This window comes from Oryctolagus cuniculus, chromosome 6 (genome assembly GCF_964237555.1).
Source record: "Oryctolagus cuniculus chromosome 6, mOryCun1.1, whole genome shotgun sequence".
Classification (NCBI taxonomy): Eukaryota; Metazoa; Chordata; class Mammalia; order Lagomorpha; family Leporidae; genus Oryctolagus; species Oryctolagus cuniculus.
In genome coordinates this window covers 3,140,120-3,161,055 of record NC_091437.1, presented here as the reverse complement: position 1 = coordinate 3,161,055, position 20,936 = coordinate 3,140,120, and the positions used below count along the sequence as shown (strand labels likewise).

Here is a 20,936-nt window from a genome sequence, read left to right as displayed (position 1 = left end):
TGTAATCTAACATAGCCATCCACTCACTGCTCGTCACAACCCTGTCTTTCTAAAAATCTTAACATAGCACTTAACCTCTCTGAGTCGGGTGGATGATGAATTTCTTGAGAGTAAGATCATCTTAGTTATCACAGATTTACCAAGACCCAGGATGTGGTTGGCATAGAAGGTATTCATTGAGCATTTGTTAATTGAAAGAATTGTGTCACCTCTGTTCCGGTTTAGGCTGTTTTGGACTATTCATTGAACTGATTGACAGCTTACCATATATTTGAACTATGCTATGTGCTGAGGTTTCAAGGTGACTACATTGCAACCCTTGCAGGGAGAAAAATAAGCATTTAAACAAATACTGATACTATTTTCAGATGTGTGGCTTTGGGAAACTCTATTTGCCTCTCTGGGCCTTAGTTTTCCCTTGTATGAAATAAAAATGTCAACTGAGATGATCTTTATAGTTTTCCCCCCACTCTGTGGAATATATATATATATATATATATATGCTGTTTACAATACTAGGTACACACAAGCATTTCTTGTCAGTGTGCACTTGACTTAGTCACACTCACATTTCTTTGTCAGTGTGCACTTGACTTAGTCACACTCACATTTCTTAGTCAGTGTGCACTTGACTTAGTCACACTCACATTTCTTCATCAGTGTGCACTTGACTTAGTCACACTCATATTTCTTCGTCAGTGTGCACTTGACTTAGTCACACTCACATTTCTTCGTCAGTGTGCACTTGACTTAGTCACACTCACATTTCTTCGTCAGTGTGCACTGCAGGGAAGGTGCCTGGAACGGGGAGCAGCCTGGTTGTTGGATGGTGCTCAGCAGGCAGCCTGGGCCCTCAAGTTTGGCACTGGCCAGGTGGCTGCAGATGCACTTGATCCGGGTGTGGGCCAACTGGCGGGAGCCCAGTGGAAGTCTTTGTGATGGATGCAAGGCCATGACAAATCCAGCCATGTAAAGGAAAGGCAGGTGAGACTGGCTTTGGCTGGCATTTAACTGGTAGTTCTTGTGTATCTTAAATTCAAGACTTTGGGGTTTTATCTGACCTCTCCTAGAACCTATCTGAATGTTCTGTTTGCTACACCGAGTTCTCAGGGACTGATGCTGGGGACACAGAGGTTGGTATAATTAGAACATTCCATTTTCCACACAGAATACCCTCAGGAGGCTGATACCACCACCACCACCACCACCACCACGGTGATTTCTGAAGAGTGAACAGTTTTGACAGACAACGCTGCTGATACTCTCGCACTTAACAGAATGGTTTCGGCGTCTCTTCATTGTCAGATCACACAGCCACAGCATACTGTGAGTTCTCCTCTTGAACTTGTAGTCATAATTCTATGAGCAAGTATGCATCCTATGCTCACTAACAGTCCTTAAATGGATGTTTTTCTAGGCTGGGGTGGGGAATGGCTGGCCCACAGGCCATATAAGGCCCTCAAAATCATTTGGTCTACCCTGCCAACACAGGCAGGACTCGAAATCCAATAAAACTACCGCAGGCTAATTTTTAGGTTGACGATTTTGTATGGCCTGCAAATAATGTTATGAATATCCTAACGACCCTTGGCATAAAAAATGTTCTAAAGCTTTAGATTATCTAAAGTTGTTCTCTGGGACAAGGTCATTGGAATAGCATGTTGAGAATAGTTTGTATTTTTTATACTTGAAAGTCAGTTTAACTGAACTCAGTATCTTAGCTTACATCTTCCTTCCTTGATGGTGATCTGGTGTTTCTCTCTTGCACATTTTATAATCTATTATTTATATTTTACTTTTGAAAGTTTGACTATAAGGTATCATGGTGAGGCTCTTTTCTGATCAAGCATATTTGGTTTTTTTTTGTACTTCTTGTATTTGGATGTCCATACCTTTCTCTAAATTGAGAAGTTTTTCTACCATGATTTCACTGAATATGTTTCTGAAGCCATTCTTTTTTCCCATTCCTCCAGGAACTCCTAAGACCAGTGTATTTGCTCATTTGATGGTAGCCCATAGATCCTGAACACTGTTTTCAGTCTTTTGAATTTTGTCTTCTTACTTTTTTGTCTAAGATATTTAAAACCCCTGTCTTCTAGATTGGATGTTCTTTCTTCTGTGTCACAGAGTCTGTTAGTGATTTCTAGTGTATTTTTATTCGACTTATTGAATTCTTCATTGCTAATATATCTGTATGGTTTTTCTTCAAAATCTCCATCTCTTTGCAGACTTTCTCATGCACATCATTTGTGCATTTCCCTATTTCATATAACTGTTTATTGCTCTTTTAAAATTCTTTTCAAGCATTTCTTCAATGTCCCTGTGTTCAGTCCCATATTAATATAGTATTGTGATCCTTTTTCTTCTTTAAAGATTTATTTATTTATTTGAAAGTCAGAGTAACACAGAGAGAGAAGGAAAGGCAGAGAGATACAGATCTTCCATCCGCTGGTTCACTCCCCAGATGGCTGCAACAGCCAGAGCTGGGCTGATCCGAAGCCAGGAGCCAGGAGCTTCTTCCGGGTCTCCCACGTGGGTACAGGGGCCCAAGGACTTGGGCCAGCTTCCACTGCTTTCCCAGGCCATAGCAGAGAGCTGGATCGGAAGTAGAGCAGCCGAGGCTTGAACTGGTGCCCATATGGGACAATGGCACTGCAGGTGGCGGCTTTACCTGCTATGCCACAGCGATGGCTCCTTGTTGTGATCCTTATGAAGAGTCATATCGCCTTCCTTGTTCATGTTCTTGTATTTCTGCCTTGACTTTTATGCATCTGGGAAAGCACTTGCTGCTGTCTCCTCTGAGTGCTTTGTTTTTGAAATATGCCTCTGTGCTTGGGGGACTGCTTGTGGCCAACACCAGGGATCCAGATATATGTGCTGGGTGAGCCAGGGAACTCTGGCCACCATGTGCAGATGAGGCAGGAGTCCAGAGTTACACCCAAGCTGGGCAAGGTGGAACTCCTCTGATTATAGTCAGGGGGAGGATGTTGATGCTGGCTGTGCACAGACCAGGCCTTCTCCAGGCTAGCGTGAACCAGGTGATTCACTGCCTAGCATGAGCTCCCAGCGCCTGTGCACCCCACCCACTCTGGCACACAAACTGCATAAATCCCTGATGTGCTGCAGTATGACCCCGAGCCCTCCACGAGATCCAGCCTCAGCATTCAGGACGCTCTGGGTGTCCAGAGTCAGACCAGGCAGGTGCCTGTGTTCCCCAGAAAAACCCATGTCCCTCTCCGTTTTGCAGCCCATGCCAAGAACTCCCACCATGGTCCACACAGGGGGTCTGCTTGCTGCCCTGTGAGCTGCCCTGTCGCTGAAGCAAGCCTCCCGCCACTCCCCAAGTCAGGACAGCTCCCCCTCGGCAAACTGAGTCTTGTGCTTTGGTGGAGGAGGGAAGGACAGCAATGTTGCCTCTCTGCACTAAGCAGAATGGACGCCCTGCCCCTGCCAGCTCCCCAGGCCGGACTCACAGTGAGTGGGGACCGTGGAATTCTCCTTGGTCAGTACTGTGCATGGGCCACATAACCTCCTCTCGCCTTGCCCAGGCACCGGCTGCAGGAGTCACTGACAGTTCGCAGCTGGCTGCTATGAGTCTGTCCTCTCTCCCTGCTGCTCCTTGGAGTCTCTGTTCTGTACTGTCCATTCTCCACTAACTATCCCTCATCCAGTCCCCTGGGAACATGGTCTTTCCTCTGTTTTACTGGTATCTTTCCATGTCTGAAATCTGTGCATCTTACCTCTATTCAGCCTTCTTGGATTCTCTGCTCTTTTAACTCTCATGCAAATTGCTAGTAACTCGGAGCTCAGTTTGGTGTTTGTGGGTGGATATGTCCTGTGGGCATGTTTTCATCGGGAGAGATGACAGTCTGTTTGTTTCCCCTCGTTTTTAAATTCTGGTCACTCTGTGTTCTATTTCCCGTATTTAGGTGCGACTGCTCCTGCACTTTTAGTAGATGCAGGTCGAGCAGCTTTCTTAATCCCTTCAGCGCGCCTCTTCTGTTGGTGTTGAGGCGTTAAGACGTTCACTTGCAGTTAAAGTCGCCCGGCTCTGTTTTGCACTCTGTTACCTGGACTCTGTCACATTGTTTCTAGAATTCAGATTGCTCTCCTGGCAGTTTGTCCTCAGCGTACGCTCTCTGAGAAGGAGGCCTGACCGCCAGGTTTTCACAGCTCACGTCACCCAGACCCAGTGTGGGCCCTTGCGGCTGCCCTTTGCGCGGCTGGGCTCGGTCCCGCCCGGCCCTGGCTGCTGTGGTCAGTCACCTGGTCTTGCTCTCCGTGCCGCTTACGGTTCTGACTCTTGGTCTCCAGCCATGCCAAGGGCTTTGGGCTTTCAGGCAGTTCCCAAGGTCTGTAACATGCAGGGGAAACAAACTGGGGCAACCTGTGGGCTTTTAATTGGTTGCTTAATTTCTTAAAAGTGTTGGATACTACTTTCTAATCTGGTGTTGTGTTAATGACACAAAACCGTGTTTCTGATTTTTGTGTGAAAACTCTGAACTGTGTAAACTGCGTACAGCATGAGGGTTGTAAGTATTGTGGTCTCAAGTGTGTGTTAGAAAGGAATAGCTTAGTGTTTACAGATTTGTTCTGGATTTGTATTTATTATTATGTATACTGATCTACAGATTTATCAACAGAGCCAAGGCTGCAAGTTGGTAAAAAGATAGCGTGTGGAATTGTGCGGATGAGCACTGCTCCTGGCTCTCCTGGACTTGCCCTGATGCTGTTGTTTCCCGAGGCCATACCTGGCAGCTGGCACGTCCAGCTGTATCTCACCAGACCCGCTGGGCGTTCCTGATGCGCACACTGTGGACCGCTGCAGCTCCCAGCCCTGCAGTCTTTCTGGGTGATCTCAGAGACTGCCTGAGCTGCTGGGAAGGTGGTCCTGTCAGCAGACCATCATGTTCACAGAGGCTTGGTCTGTGTGACCCACTTCCTTTCTCTCACGACTGTGGAGTCACACCACATTGCCCTAGCCCTCTGCTGTCAGCTAAAATTGGCCGGGCGTGAGTTCTGTGGGAGCAGCTAAATATGTGTGTGTGTATATGTGCGTGTCTGTACCTGGTCATGTATGATGTGTGCATGGATAGCTACACATAGTTTTAAATATTCATGTGCTTTCCCATTATGAAGGGAAGAGGCTCCCTACAACCCACTGTTCACTGTATCTCCCTGGCCTCTGTTTCAGGTGCAGTTGTTTATCTTCATTAATCTTTTGGTAGCCTGCTGGATTGGGAGGGGACCCTAAGAAGTGAAAGACATGAAAATTAAGGAATGCGATGATGGTGTAGTCACAGATCTGTGGGTGGTGTACAGGGGAACCCACGGCAGTGCAGGAGCCAGAGCCGTGGGATGGAGCTGCTGCCACCTTTGTGCTGGAAGGGACCAGGGCTGGGATGTTGCTGGGGGCCAGAGGCAGAGCAAGGCAGAGCGTGAGAGAAGCAGTGACTTCCTCACGAAGGACGGGTGGAGCCATGTGACCTCCCGAGGAGAGAATCAGGAACAATACCCCGACCTTGGTCTCTTCCCTCTTTACATTTTGCTTGAGCTTCCTAACTGGCTGAGCACAATCAGAAGCCTCAACACAGAGAAGGCTAGTGGGTAAGAGCAGGGCAGAAGGAAGGGATAATGGCTTTTTCATGGGCTAATAGAAACTACCCAGCACACCAGCTAATTCTATAATGAAAGCGGGGCTGCGTCAGGCTGAGCACGCACCCTGGTGTTGTATGACGAATCTCTGGCCTATAAACCTGCTGTGTTAATATCTCCTTCTCTCTACTAATACACAGAGGGAATTCTTTTCTCCCCAAATACATGTTACTAACCAGATAAAGTTAATTTATGTTTTTTCTTCCCATCTTCTGGTTCCTTTAAAATATTTTAATAGACCAAAAACCAAAAAGCCAATGGAAGATTCCAATTTTTAGTCTATGTAAATTATCTACAAAATTTGTCTTATAAGCATCTATCTGTCATCACAATATCTATAATGTCATAAACTTTATTCTAGATTTGAATTGATAATAGTGAGTTTCCAGCTTATCTTTGCTGGCCAAATGATAGCATCAAGAAGCTGTTTCCTCTATAACCATGGTAATAAGTAAATCAAGAGACTATGGGTTGCACAGCTGTATCGTGGGGCTCAAGCCAGGAATACCCTCGAGAGCCAGCAGCAGACCCCTGCTCTTCGCGGTCGCTCGGGCCCGGGTGAAGAACGCACCGCTGTCTTGCAGCGCTGCCTTCTCCTGATGTGTTTACGGGATCCGTGCTGCAGGCACGAGCTCTGGAAAGCCTCACGCCCGTCACTGAGTGTTTCTGCCTGGAAGAGGCACTCAGCACTTGCACTCATAGCACTGTCCAGAAGTACTTACTTGGCTCTGCCCAGTGGTCGCTGTGCCAGGAAGAGCAGGCTTCTGTGACCAGAGGAAGGTCTGCTATCAGTGAGCCCCATCCCGCCTGCCGCAGGGTGGGGTTGTTCCTCTTTGTTTTAAGAGCACCTTAGGAATTACCACCCTTCCTCTTGGGGGTGCACGCTCAGTCTGCCTCTAACTTTAACCCCTGAAGGCCTGGTGCCGGGGTCCTTTCCTCCCTGGGTCAGCTGTAAAAGAGTTTGCCCACAGAGGAGTCTTCACTCTGAGTCTTGGATCTGTGTTAAGAGGACTGAGCACTTCATTTGCAGATCTGTCTAGGAGAGACCCAGCGGGCAAAGACTGTAGTTCTAGGCGTAAATGAGACTTGAATCCCAATGACTCCTGTGGGGTTTCTTCCAGAAGATGAGGCATGTAAGGAAACAGGCTGCTGTTTTCAAGGGCTCCCGTGAACTGTTGCCAGCTCATAGAGCGTGGGCTGGGGTCACCTTTTCTGGGAGGCCTCCCTGTACTTAGCCGTGAGCAGGAAAAATGGTTTTCTCAGGGAAATACCCTGTCTTTGAAATAATTTCTGCATGGATGGGGCGTTGTTTACCAAACTGAAATCCTCTGAGCTCCTCTCCCTGTTTCTGTCATTGCTTACACTGTGAAGATACACATATGTAGAAGCCTATGGATGAGTTTATGTAAATCCATGTCCTACACTGTTTACTAAGTAGTCAGCACTCAGCTGGATTTTTATGGTTCTGAACCAGTGTGAGGAGAGATGAAAACGTTTTAGTTCAAAAGGTGGAAACCTCCTCTTCGCTCTGCTGGACGAGGAGAACGCTGTTGGGCGGCCTCTGGCTGCTAACAGGTATCCAAATTCTTAATAAGCTCTTTGATTCTTAGTGCTATGGGAAAGAGCTCAACTATCTTGATATAAATAACTTTCTCTTGCTTCCCTAACACAATTCTTAGATTGCTGACTTGGCAAAGCACAATTATTTCCATTCCTTTCAGGTCATTATTTATAATAACTCAGCGCAGGCTTTCCAACATTTTTTGCCTAATGGCTCTTAAATCAACAATCTAAGGTCTCAGGGAGCCAGAGTTTGTCTCTGTTGGGTGTTGCAGGCAAGGCTTTGATGGTGACTGTCCCTTTCTCTTTCATCTCTTCAGTTAGGGAACAGAGGGGATGAGGTGGCCACACCTGGCCTGGAAACAGGACTGTGTTTGTATAATGTCTCCATATACAGATTTGGTGGAAAAAGAAAGTAGTAAATAAACCATTATAGAAGGAATGCTATTTTTCTAAGCTTTCTTGGATTTTTGTTTACTTTGAAATATGTAGTTATTTCACAAGTAATATATTCTTCCTATAAAAACGTGAATGCTACACAGATATTAATAAGATGAAATTCTCATACAGTCTTACTCCAGAAGTAACAGTCACTGACAGTTCGTGTACATTCTTCCAGAATTTATTTATTAAATTCTATGTTGCAGTTCTTTCTTTCTCCTTTCCTTCCTTCTTTCTCCCCTTCCTAATTGTTCCTTCCCTTCCTCCTCTACCTCCTCCTACTCGTTTCCTCCTCTTCCTCTCCTTCTCCCTCACCTTCCTCTTCTCTTTCCTTCTCCTCTTCTTTTTAAAAAGTTTTTATTCCTTTATTTTTTATTTATTTTCAAAGGCAAAGAGTAAGTGAGAGAAACAGAGACAGCACGAGATCTTCCATCATTGGCACAGTCTCCAAGTGCATGTAACAGTCAAGACTGGACCAGGGTGAAGCAAGGAGCCTGCAACTCTTATCTGAATCTTCAGTGTGGGTGGCAGGGACCCAAGTATTTGACCCGTCCTCTGCTGCCTCCCAGGGTGTGCATTCGCAGGAAGCTGGATCAGAAGTTGAGCCAGGATCCAAACCCAGGCACTCTGATATGGGACGTGCACATCCCAAATGCTGTCCTAATTGCTGTGTCAAAGCCAGCCTCTCATCTCCTTTTTCCTCTTCCCCATAGCCTTCTTCCTCTTTCTCCTGGTGTTTCTGTATCTTAAATAGTACAGTGTTATTGTGGGACGAAAGATGGTTAATTTTTAAACTTTTAGGGGATTACCAGTAAATACTTTGCTAATAAATACAGTAGTAATTGCTTTATCAAATGAAGTTGGTTTAAGCTATAATTTCTAGAAACAAATCAATCTTTAATCTTTGGCAATTGTGTTTCAGTTTGAATTGTTTCTCAAGCTTGTTGGCTCATGATCTTTCTTGTGAGATGCCTGTTCATGCATATCTTTTCCCTGTTGGGTTATTTGTCTTTTAAAGACTGGTTTTAATGTACTACATATCAATATGCTAATACATTAATATATGCTAGGGCTATTGGTTTTTTTTTTTTCCGTGTATTGCCTACACTTTTCCCTTAGTCCCTGCTTTCCTCATTTTACTCATGCTGGATGTTGCCTTGCAGAACATTGAATTTTCATGCAAACTTTCTGCTAGACTTCATATTGTGTTAAGAAATGCTTCTTCTATTTTAAGTTTATAACAGATGTTTACCATTGTTTCCTTTAGTTTCTTTGTGAATTTACATTTTTTTTTGCAATGTGTACAAGTTTCTCATTCTTCTGGAACTTATCTTTTAAGAAGATATGAGGCATAAATTCAAGTTAATTGCTTTCCAGTTGCTATCCTTTTCCAAAAGACTGGTCACTGTACAATCTGCTTCTTTGACTAGTCCATCCCTCCCTCTCCCCTACCTGCTGATTTGAAATGCTATCCCTAGAAAATACTACATTTCCACATGGTTGGCCTAGTTTATCCTATTGATTCTGGCTGTCTAGTTCTGTGCTGAGACTTTGATGTTTTTATTACTATAGCTGTGACATAATTGAATACTTAAGAAGCCTTTCAGTTTCCTCTGCTAAAATACAAAGTAAACTTTAAAAAAAAGAGTAAGCTATTTGTTTTTATAACACTGAATTTATAGGCTAATTTGAGGGGAAACAATACCTTTACTATTGAATATTTCTGTCCAAAATTAAAATGAATCTTCTTTAAGATACTGCAGAGGGGTTTTCGTTTTTTGTATGGAGACTATGAATTTCTGGTTAAGCTTTCCTGGAATTTTTTGCATTTTTTGTGTTGATTATAAATATATTTCCCACTGTATTCTATAAGAAAATAGGAAGCTATTAATTTTTCTGTGTTAATTTGGATACAGCTAAGTGCTGAGCACCTTGTTGCTTTTAGTACTTCCTCAGTGACTCACCTTTGGTTTCAGGTAGGTGGTTATATAGTCTATAAACATTGATGACATTGCCTTCTTTTTGTATTTCCAGATCTGTTATTATAACTAATACTTATCCAACTTATCTTTCAAGACTTTCAGCATTACTTCCAAGGTTATTGTGAGTGTGTTTGGAATTAGGGTCATTATATACTACTGAATCATCTTTTAGTTGACTCTGTTTAGAATTCAAGTATATTTCTAGTTGGGGACAGCTTTTAAATGTTATTCCATGGGGCCAGCACTGTGGCTCAGTGGGTTAACACCCTGGCCTGAAGCGTTGGCACCCCAATGTGCGCCGGTTCGAGATTTGGCTGCTCCGCTTCTGATCCAGCTCTCTGCTATGGCCTGGGAAAGCAGTAGAAGATGGCCCAAGTCTTTGGGCCCCTGCGCCCGTGTGGGAGACCCAGAAGAAGCTCCTGAATCCTGGCTTCGGATCAGTGCAGCTCCGGCCGTTGCAGCCAATTGGGAGTGAACCATTGGATGGAAGACCTCTCTCTCACTTTCTCTCTGCCTCTCCTCTCTCTGTGTAACTCTGACTTTCAAATAAATAAATAAATCTTAAAAAAAGAATGTTCGTCCAGAGGCCAGCTCTGTGGCGCAGCAGGTTAAGGCCCTGGCCTGAAGCACTGGCATCCCATGTGGGTGCCGGTTTGAGTCCCAGCTGCTCCTCTTCCGATCCAGCTCTCTGCTATGGCCTGGGAGAACAGTGAAAGATGGTCCAGGTCCTTGGGCCTCTGCACCCACTTCAGAGACCTGGAGGAAGCTCCTGGCTCCTGGCTTCGGATTGGCATAGCTCCGGCTGTTGCAGCCATCTGGGGAGTGAACCAGTGGATGGAAGACCTTTCTCTCTATCTATACCTCTCTCTGTAACTCTGTCTTTCAAATAAGTAAAATAAATATTTTTTAAAAATGTTATTCAAGAGATACTGCAAAATTGGATGTTTCTTCCTGCTCTGGGAATGACAGCCTGACTGGATATCTAGTTCTCAAGTCCCGTCTCCTTCCCTTCAGTGCTCTGTGAATGTACTTCCTTTGTCTCTTGGCCTTGAGTGTTGCTGAGTGAAACGGGAAACTATCCTTTTTTTTTTTTTTTTTTTTTTTTTTAATTTGTGGGAGATCCGAATCTTCTCAGGTACTTGTCAGAGTCTTTATCTTTGCAGTTCAGTAATACAAGTATCCTTAGCAAATGTCATAATTCTTTATTTTTTCCTGGAGCACAGTAATCTCTTTCCATGTGAACTTACTCATCTTCTTTTAGGAATTGAATGTTTTGGCTGGCGCCACGGCTCAATAGGCTAATCCTCTGCCTGTGGTGCCAGAACACCGGGTTCTAGTCCCGGTTGGAGCACCGGATGCTGTCCCGGTTGCCCCTCTTCCAGTCCAGCTCTCTGCTGTGGCCAGGGAGTGCAGTGGAGGATGGCCCAAGTGCTTGGGCCCTGCACCCCATGGGAGACCAGGAAAAGCACCTGGCTCCTGGCTTCGGATCAGCGTGGTGCGCCGGCCGCAGCGCACCAGCCATGGCGGCCATTGGAGGGTGAACCAACGGCAAAAGGAAGACCTTTCTCTCTGTCTGTCTCTCTCACTGTCCGCTCTATCTGTCAAAAAATAAATAAATAAAAAAAAAAAAGGAATTGAATTTTTGTTGATGAATAATTTTACATTTTTCTTCTCTTTATGTTATGACTGCCTTCCAAATATATTATCCTTATTTCTGTGTCATTATCTTGAACTTTCCTTCCATGTCGCAACCATATTTTCACTGGTGTTGGTTCATCATCTTGCTACTTCCCATCTGGTTCCCATCTGTGGTGATGTCTTCCTCTTTGCTTTCCTGAATCCCCTTGGTATTGCCCTCTGTTGAAATATATCTCACCTTTGTTCTCTTGTATCTGTTCTCTTTGATCTAATTACCGATTTGATATATTTGTCATAAATTTTCTTTATTTCCTGGAGTATCTCTCATTTAAAAATATTTTTTTCATCTGCCTTTGTTAAGTATGTGCCAGTCTATCTTTTCTCTTTATACTGTTTTTAAAAAAGATTTATTTGTGGGGCCAGTGCTGTGGCACAGCAGGTTAACACCCTGGACTGAAGTGCCACCATCCCATAAGAGTGCTGGTTTGAGACCCAGCTGCTATATTTCCTATCCAGCTCTCTGCTATGGCCTGGGAAAGCAGGAGAAGATGGCCCAAGTGCTTGGGCCCATGCAACCATGTGAGAGACCTGGAAGAAGCTCCTGGCTTCTGGCTTTGGATCTGCACAGCTCCGGCAGTTGTGACCATCTGGGGAGTGAACCGTCAGATGGAAGACCTCTCTCTCTGTCTCTCTCTCTCTCGTCCTCTCACCTTAAAAAAAAGAAGATTTATTTGTTTATTTGAAAGGCAGGCTGACATAGAGTGGTAGAGACAGATCTTCCATCCACTGGGTCACTCCCAAAATGATTGCAACAGCCAGGGCTGGACCGAACTGAAACCAGGAGCCAGGAACTTCATCTGGGTCTTCCGCATGGGTGCTGGAGACCCAAGCACTTGTATTATTTGGTATTTTTCCGGATATATTATTAGGGAGCTGGATCGGAAGCAGAGCAGCCTTGACTTGAAGTGGCTATGGGCTGCTGACGTCACAAGCAGCAGCCTGACTCATGGTGCCACAACACCAGCCCCATTTTCTTCATGCTGTGAAGTTTAGTTGATTTTATCCCATGTATCATTAATTTTTGATTGATGAATTAGTCAAGGATAAGGTGTAGATGCAGGGCATTATTTTATTTTATTTTTAAAGATTTATTTTATTCATTGAAAGAGTTACAGAGAGAGGTAGAGACAGAGAGAAAGGTCTTCCATCCGCTGGTTCACTCCCCAGGTGGCCGCAACTGCCGGAGCTGCACCAATCCGAAGCCAGGAGTCAGGAGCTTCTTCCAGGTCTCTCACATGGGTGCAGGGGCCCCAGGACTTGGCCATCTTCTACTGCTCTCCCAGGCCATAGCAGAGAAGTGGATTGGAAGAGGAGCAGCTGGGACTAGAATCAGTGCAGGGCACTATTTTAAACACAAGGAACTGATAGCTGGAAAGTTCATATTATGGTGTCACTGCAGGGCAGGAGGAGCAAATCTAAGCTGGGCTGTCAAGAACAATGCCTGGAACAGGACTCTAGGACTGGTGTCCCACTTCTGCAACAGTCAGGAAACTGCTGTGGTAACAGCTGGCAGATCCAGGCTCTAGCACTTGGGCAGGTGTGGTAGCAGGAGTTTGTGAAAGTTGCCTTCTGATTACTTCAATATTCATAGTGAAGTTTGGAGTGAGCACCTCACCTGAGAGTCAAGACACAGGAAGAAATGATGGAAATTTAAGGGAAAAGAGAAAAAACTAAAATTCTTCCAGGAGAGAAGCAAATGAAATGTCTGGGGACCGTTAGGAGGTGGTCTGAGGTTTGGAACCACGAATTCAAAGGGAGTCCAGTCGGGATAGTTGTGCTTTTTTCAACCACATTCAACTCTAGGGATGCAGGCACAGGGCAGTTGAAAGGCTGCATTTAACCAGGGTTAGAGATTTGCCCAGTGTTTATAACGATGGCAAAGAATAGCAAAGGTGTACCTAGAGCAGGAAGGATTGTAACGATTGGTCGTGGAGAAAGTACAGCTAGGTAAGGAAGGAAGAGACGTCCAGAAGCCGAGGAACAGTGGAATGCTGGTGAGAGCAACAGGCTGGAGTCTGTGGATGGAAGGCTGTGGGGTTGGGCCACTAAATGGAGTGAGAACAGCAGGTGGCCATCCCACAATAGAACATATGAAATTGTGATTGCGGAGAGGTTACGAGTCTAATGATGAAGTCTGCGGATGACCATAGGCAGAAGATAACCCAAGCCATGATGAAGATGAGAGCACGAGGAGAAGAGATCGAGGAATGAGAAGCTAGGGGACTGGCAGGGGCGTCCATCCACGTTAGTGTTGAAGCTCCAGCGGTTGAGGAAGCAGTGGTAGAGAGAAGGCAGTGATGCAGACGTGGAAGCATTTGAGGAGCCATGGGGAGCAACCTGGAGGGCGGCCTGTAGCTGGAGCAGCCCTGAGGGGTGGCGGTGATGAAATGAAGCCCCGGAACGCAGAGATGGAGGTTTTTATGTTGCGGGGGTGAGCGAGGAATGAGCAACAGAAGGATGAGCTTGCTCCCGTGCTCAGAGACACGAGGGCCTGGAGAAGAGCAGCCTTCACCTGCCGCGTGGGCACCAGCATCCGCTTTCCCAGAGTGAGAAGACAGAGAAAACGTGGGTTGATGATGGGTTCCCAAGGTCAAGGGAAAGGATTTCAGGGAAGATGGGAGAAGGGAATGGAAGAGAACTCTCAGAGTCCTGTGGGAGCACAGGGGAGGATGAGGGTGGAGCTAGTCTGGGGCTGGAGAGCTTGAGGGAATCAAGGCTAAAGTCCAGGATAAGATTCATCTTGGCTGAGTCAAGGCAGGGCCCAGAGCAAGGCTGTTTGTGGCAGGAACAGTTGTGTGTCTGCAGCTCCCTCTTGATGGCAAGAAATGGGGAATTGTGTTTCTGAATCATTGTACAGACCCCAACTTAATCTTACATTAGAAAACCTACAGGAGGCATTTGTCTGGTCTTGACACAGTCCAGGGACTTATTTTTGTCCCATGGTTGGAGAGCGGCTCCTCCTGGACCCTTACATGGAGTTGAATTCTGAGGAAGCTCCTTGTTGCTTTACTGTGTACAGACCCCCTCTTCACTGGGGCTCTAAGTGGAAGGTCCATGTGAGGCCTGGTCTTGGGCTCTGTGGACTGGCCTTCTTGATGCCTGGGACTGGGGATAAGATCACAGGAGGGGAACTGCAGTCTGCTCTTGTCCAAGAGCGGGTGGATTCGCCACTGTGTTCACATGGGCATCCTTTAAACGGTCTCCTTATAACTTAGGTAGAAGACTGGGTTTTACATGTGTTACAGATAGGACAGTAGGCAGCCAGGATCCTTAGTTTAGACACATTGTTTCTAAACACTTTCTCTCCAAATCTGACAAATTGCCTACCTTGAGACATGTCTCATTCTGATGTGTGTTTTGCAGAGGGTAAGGGAATGTGAATTTAGCGTGGAAAAGGAGGACTGCCTTCTAATTTTTTTTTTTGTTGTTTTAAATATAATGATGGACTATCTCAGTTAAGTGTGCACACAAAAAGTTGGCACAGTGCCTGGGACCTTATTCAGTTTTTCTCTTGGGTATGTATATGTATCAAATTTTTTTTTTCTCTCCATGGTTCAGTCTGGCCATTAGTAATATCTCTTTCTACTCAGGGGATATTAGCCTTTATCTCTCTTTTTTAAAGATTTATTTATTTGAAAGTCAGAGGTACAGAGAGAGGAAAAGACAGACAGACAGATCGTTCACCTGGTGGATCACTCCCCAGATGGCCAGAACGGTCGGGGATGGACCAGGCTGAAACCAGGAGCCGGGAGCTTCTTTCGAGTCTACCACATGGGTGGCAAGGGTCCAAACACTTGGGCCGTCTTCCACTGTTTTCCCAGGCCATGATCAGGGAGCTGAGTCAGAAGTGGAGCAGCCAGGACATGGTGCTGGCACTGTAAGTGGCCGCTTTACCCGCTATGTCACAATGCTGGTCCCAGCCTTTCTCTTTGCTTACCACTTGTTACTGATTTTCCATGTTAAGATCTTTAGTTGACAAAAATTATATATGTTCAAGGTGTAGAATGTGATGATGTGATTAAATGTACATTGTGTAATGATTTTCACAATCAAATTAACAGATACATCACCTCTCATGCTATACCTTAGATCTATAGAACCTCATCTTAGGACTGAAAGTTTGTGCCTTTGAGTAACATCTCATTTTTCCTACCTCCTAGCTTCTGGGAGCCATTCTTCTACTCTCTATTTCTGGGAGTTTGGCTTTTTTAGATTCCATACACATGTGAAATCAAACAACGTTTGTCTTTCTGAGTCTGGCTCTTAGCATAATGTCTTTCAGGTTCATCTGTGTTGATCTCTACATACCATTTTCATTGCAGCAGTTTCCATAATAATCAAGATATGGAATTAACTTACGCAGCTGACAATGGATGAATGGCTAGAGAAAATATGGCATAGATATGTACAATGGAATACTATTCAACCATTGAATAAAGAAGGAATTTTTTTTAAAACTCTGCTCTGGGTAGGATTATGGAGGTGGACTTCAGTTCTCATCATTCACCTGTGACTGGGTCCATATTTCATTGTCTGTGGAAAAGCAGGTACTACTGGGAATCCTTAGTATAAGCGGTAGTAGTTCCCTAGGATTCGTATAGATGAAATTTTTGTCTGTAAATCAGGTTTTTATGAATTTTAGTAAACTTCAACATGGACGATTGTGCAAGCATGTTCGCATGGTGCTGTCTCTTGTAAGTCCTTGCGTCCTGTGGTTCCTAACCAGGACACTGAGTGTTGTGGTTTCACTTATATGTTGCTGGAGTATGTGTCAGCTAAATGAATTATTCTAATGTCAGCAAAGAACACAGATAACTAGGTGATTGATACTCATGTCTGCACATACCCACACTATCCACGTTTTTTAATGACTAGAGGTTGAAATTGAAGGTCATGAACATGGTGACTACTACGAATGAAATGTTTTAAATATGTTTAGAATGTTTTGAGGTTTAAATATTTTGAGATTATATTACTTTTCTGTTTCTGAGTAATAAGTAACCAGAAATGTAGAGGCTTAAAACAATACCCATGTTGTTTTGCTTCTCGTTTGTAGAAGGCTGGCTTGGCATGGCTGAGTCCTCTCTGGAAGTTATCACAGGGCCCATTGGCTTCTACGCAGTTCTGCTCTACACGTACTCCTCACGTTGGCGGAACTCAGTTCCCTGTAGCTGTAGGGCTGATAGCTCCCTGTTCTTGCCGCTCTCATCTGGCTGCTGCTTTTCTGAGCCATCCGCGTTCTTTACCATGTGCATTGGTCAGGGTTCTTCAGAGAAACAGAACCAATAGTTATGTGTATTTCTTATATTTAAATATTGATTATTTTTATTATAAGGAGTTGGCGTATGTCATTATGGAAGCTGAGAATCCCAGGCGTGCTGTGAAGACCCACGGAAGTGGTGGTGCAAGTTCTAGTCTAGACACGGAAGACTGATGTCAAAAATAGAAACAGGCAGAGCCTGCCGCATACCATCCTCCCCACCCTGCCTTCTGATCCATTTAGCCTCCAGCAGACTGGCTGAGGCCGCTCCACACTGCTCCACTCTGCCTGAGGTTCAAATGTTAGTCTATCCAGAAAGACCCTCCCCCACACATCTAGAATAATGCTTAACTAAATACCTGGGAATCTTGTGACCTAGTGGAGCTGACACATAAAGTTCACCATCACACCATTTACCATCTTTCGTCTTCACGTCCAGTGTGGTAGGCTTAGTAATGTCATCCACCCCTCCAGCGGAGACCTCTGTGTCCTGATCCCTGAAATCTGTTGCCTATTGGCAAGGAGGATTTTGAGATGGGATTAAGGATGTTGGTGTGGGAGGTTATCCTGGGTTATCTGGGTGAGCCTGATGGAAGCACAGGGGGCCTTGTGGGGAGAAGGCAGTGAGTGTACAGAAGCAGAGAGAGAAACGGGGCACCAGGACCCTTGACCCGAGGAGAAAGGAACAGACCCTCCCCTGAAGCCTCCAGAGGAGCCGAGCTTGCTGAGCCCTGAACCTGAGTCCTTTGATTCACTGTGGGGAATGGGTGGCAGTGCAGTGGGTTCAGGCACCTCCTGCGGTGCCAGCATCCCACTGCTGATCCAGCTCCCTGTCACTGCACCTGGGAAAACAGGGGAAGGCGACCCAAGTGCGTGGGCCCTTGTCTCCCACATAGGAGACCATAGTGTTCTTGGCTCCTGGGTTCAGCCTGGCCCAACTGCAGCTGTTGTGGCCATTTGGGGAGTGAATTGCAGATGGAAGATCAATTTCTCTCTGTCTATCTCTACTCTGCCTTCAAATAAATAAATAAATCTTTTAAAAAAAGACCAATTGTGGGTTTCTGACCTTCAGAACTGTAAGAGAACAATTTGCATTGTTTTAAGGCACTGAGTTGGTCACAATTTGACATAGCAGCAGCCGTAGGAAAGAATACAGCCCATGAGGAGGAATTTCTCCCTCATGGAACCTCACTGCCACTTGGAGACTTGCTGACTCCTGCTCTGAGACCAATGGGAGAAATCTGTCTCCTTTTAGAGGGCTCCTTTATTGAAGTCCAGTTCACTCATAATTGACCCTAAGTTAAGGGCAGCTGATGCGGGTCCTCATTACAATTGCAAAACCCCATGCTGGCAGCACTTTGGCTGGAGTGTGAATGGCTGGGAGAAGAGGGATGCACTCCTGATGTTAGGAGCCTTAGGGGCCTTGTTAGAGTTCTTCCTGCCACAAACTTGGAAAGCAGGGTTTTTTTTTGGGGGGGGAGGGGATATTTAAACAATTAAATAATTTAGACTTTGAGTTCACTTAGTCTTATGAATATTAGAGATAAATATTTTTATTTTTCTAAAAAATATGTAGGAGTTCACTGCAATTCTGAATTTACATGGCAAAATATTTCATCCATCAAATTTTACGACCGTGTGATTGACATCCCTCCCCAAGTAAGTTTCCCTCACTCACGGGGCCAGCTTTCCGGCGTGTGAGCATACAAGGCTCTACTTTAACTTCGTCAAAGGACACATGCCATGATTTACTTTGGAGACTGCCTCTGGCATTTTCCTTGACCACCAGTCCTTTGTGGCCATCTTGGGCTTGCTTTGGGCTCCTCACAGTGACCTGTGACTCTTAGTCATCTCAGGCACATGGAATATGATGTCCACTTGCCTACCTCTGCTGCTTATGTATCCTCAAGTATTCTTAACTCTCGTAAAGATTACATTCCTTTTTTTGGTTTGTTTTTTAGTGAACATTTCACTGTCTGCTTTGTGCATTGTTTTTCAATTTTATTTCTGCACTTTAATGAACTCTTATAAGTAGCAGCAGCTGTCCAAGGGGAGGAACAACCCCTTCCATTGGGTGTCCTACCCTAGTTTATCTGGTAAGCTAGCAATCTGCTATTGCTGGGAGGCCCAGTGAAAAGCTAAAATTGAGTTGAGTTCCTTTATTTTTTAAGGTTTATTAATTTATTTATTTATTTGAAAGGCAGAGTTACAGGGACAGAAAGGGAGAGACAAACAGAGAGATCAATCTTCCATCCACTGGTTCACTCTCCGCATGGCTACAATGGCTAGGGCTGGGCCCGGCTGAAGCCAGGAGCCCAGAGATTCTTATGGGTGTCCCATGTGGGTACAGGAGCCCAAAGACTTGGGTCATCTTCTGCTGATTTCCCAGGCCCTAGCAGAGAGTTGGATAGGAAGTGGAACAGCTGGGACTCAAACTGGTACCTCTGTGGTTGCCAGCATCCCAGGCAGAGGCCTAACCTGCTAGTCCACGATGCCAGCCCCGAGTTCTATTTCTTTAAAGAGAGTCAATATTTTGTATAATATTCATTGTGAGAACCAAATATGGGGTTTTCAGTTTTCTCTCTAGACCAACAGGTAAAAGAATAATACCATGGGGGCCGGCGCCATGGCTCACTTGGTTAATCCTTCGCCTGCGGCACTGGCATCCCATATGGGCGTTGGGTTCTAGTCTTGGTTGCTTCTCTTCCAGTCCAGCTCTCTGCTGTGGCCTGGGAAGGCAGTGGAGGATGGCCCAGGTGCTTGGGTCCCTGCACCCACATGGGAGACCAGGAGGAAGCACCTGGCTCCTGGCTTCAGATCAGTGCAGCGCTGGCCGTAGTGGCCATTTGGGGAGTGAACCAACAGAAGGAAGACCTTTCTCTCTGTTTCTCTCTCTCACTGTCTAGCTCTATCTGTCAAATTAAAAAAAAAAAGAATAATAGCATGAGGTTCCTGGATGTGCCAAATGCTTTCCCTGCAAGCATCTTTAATATTTCATAAGGAAAAATCTTACTAAAAAAGGTAACATTGCCTGCCTGGGGTCTAAAAACATGAAGATTAGGAATAGAAATGGAAGAACATAGTGAAGATATTTACATGACTTCTATTCTTTCAGCTGTGCTGAAGCCCTTCGACTCAAACATATTTTCATTTAATATGAGACCTAATTTTGCTAATTTGCCAAAAGAAAATGCCAGATTAGTATTTAATTCACTTTCATCAAGGTATTTATTGGAACCCAATTATATCAGCATATATGTAGCAAATTTTATAGTTTCTGCATTTCTTACCATCCCTATATAAATTCTTGCAGATCTTACCAATTATACTACTAGTAGATAAAAGATTACTTAGTTTAAATCTCCATTGTACATTAACAGTTTTAATACTGATGTTATAACTGAATAGGAACATAGGAAGAGAGATAAGTAATTTATTATTGCTAACTAAGTCTCTAAGTATTTAAAAAATCGTACATTGTGGGAGAATCCTGGAGCTTACTTCAGTATATATGCTGTGTTAATCAGCTGTTGCCACCACAAGGCTGCGTAAGTCACGCAGAACATCATGATTACACCTGTAGGACTTGATCCCCATGCTTTGGGGTCTATGCTTGGCTGCTGGTTGGGGTGGTCTGGGACAGGTGGGCAGGTCTTCTGCAGCCTCTGGTTAGGGGGATCCAGGACAGGTGGGCCAGTCTTCTGCAGACTGCTGGTTGGGGTGGTCTGGGACAGGTGGGCGGGCCTTCTGCAGGCTGCTGGTTGGGGGGATCCAGGACAGGTGGGCGGGCCTTCTGCAGGCTGCTGGTTGTGAGGATCCAGGACAGGTGGGCGGGCCTTCTGCAGGCTGCTGGTTGGGGGGATCCAGGACAGGTGGGCAGGCCTTCTGCAGGCTGCTGGTTGGGGGGATCCGGGACAGGTGGGCAGACCTTCTGCAGGCTGCTGGTTGTGAGGATCCAGGACAGGTGGGCGGGCCTTCTGCAGGCTGCTGGTTGGGGGGATCCAGGACAGGTGGGCAGGCCTTCTGCAGGCTGCTGGTTGGGGGGATCCGGGACAGGTGGGCAGACCTTCTGCAGACTGCTGGTTGGGGGGATCCAGGACAGGTGGGCGGGCCTTCTGCAGGCTGCTGGTTGGGGTGGTCTGGGACAGGTGGGCAGGCCTTCTGCAGGCTGCTGGTTGGGGGGATCCGGGACAGGTGGGCGGGCCTTCTGCAGGCTGCTGGTTGGGGGGATCCGGGACAGGTGGGCGGGCCTTCTGCAGGCTGCTGGTTGGGGGGATCCGGGACAGGTGGGCGGGCCTTCTGCAGGCTGCTGGTTGGGGTGGTCTGGGACAGGTGGGCGG

The 20,936-nt window shown here is 45.7% G+C and overlaps 1 long non-coding RNA gene across 3 annotated transcripts in view; it reads left to right on the top strand.

The window, feature by feature from the left end:
• Nucleotides 1-20,358, top strand: part of LOC103345116 (uncharacterized) — a 124,224-nt gene extending 103,866 nt beyond the window's left edge. The window contains exons 3-5 of one of the 3 annotated variants that reach the window (XR_011389630.1): nt 1,169-1,326; nt 15,659-15,883; nt 16,672-20,358. This is a non-coding gene — a long non-coding RNA (uncharacterized lncRNA). Of the gene's footprint in view, nt 1-1,168; nt 15,884-16,671 lie in introns of all 3 variants that reach the window. The other 2 variants (XR_007914990.2, XR_011389629.1) reach the window with 2 other exon arrangements.
• Nucleotides 20,359-20,936: the final 578 nt, after the last annotated feature.